The following is a 672-nucleotide window of genomic DNA, read 5'->3' as shown; positions in this document are numbered from 1 at the left end:
CAGCAGTGTGTGCCCTTGGGCGTGTCCTCCCTGGGACTCAGATTCCTCTCCCATGTAAGGGACCTTGCCTACTGGGAGGGGTTCGGAATTCTGCCAGGTGTGGAAGCCATGGCGTGCCCGGAGTGTGAGGCGGCACCGTTATTGACTGGGTCTTAGGAAACTGGGAATGAAGCTTGAGGCTTGGGGTCTTTACTGCCCAGGGACAGGCTCCAGGTGAGAACATGAGGTCCAGGTTCGGCAGAGACTGGAAGCAGATTTCTGGCGTGCATGTAGCTAAGGTGAGCCATGCAGGCCAGGCGGAGTGCTCTCCTGTCTCATGGGTCCTCCTGCCCAGCCCGTCTCCCTCAGGCCGACTCCTGCGGCCCACTCCCCTCTTCTGCCCTCGATGCCCCTCCATCCCAGCTTGCTCTCTCTCAGTACCCTCCACCTCCTCTGGTGCTCTGCACTTTTCTTATTAATAATTTAGACTTGAAATAATCTATCCATTCATTTTTCACCCCTAGGGCCCCTCCCCCACATGCAGCACTAGGTGGGGCTTGAAGGCTGGGGTAGGTTCCTAGTAAGGGCTCCCCATAGTCCCCGCTCGTGAGGAGCCTGCCTGCTTCAGAAGTTGCTAGGCGGGCCAGCCTGTGGCGGGCTGTCTCTGGGCGTCAGCATGTTTGTTGCGGGGGT

The sequence above is a fragment of the Tupaia chinensis genome, unplaced genomic scaffold, assembly GCF_000334495.1.
Source record: "Tupaia chinensis unplaced genomic scaffold, TupChi_1.0 Scaffold000578_2, whole genome shotgun sequence".
In the NCBI taxonomy this organism is placed as follows: Eukaryota; Metazoa; Chordata; class Mammalia; order Scandentia; family Tupaiidae; genus Tupaia; species Tupaia belangeri.
This window is presented reverse-complemented; position numbering follows the sequence as displayed.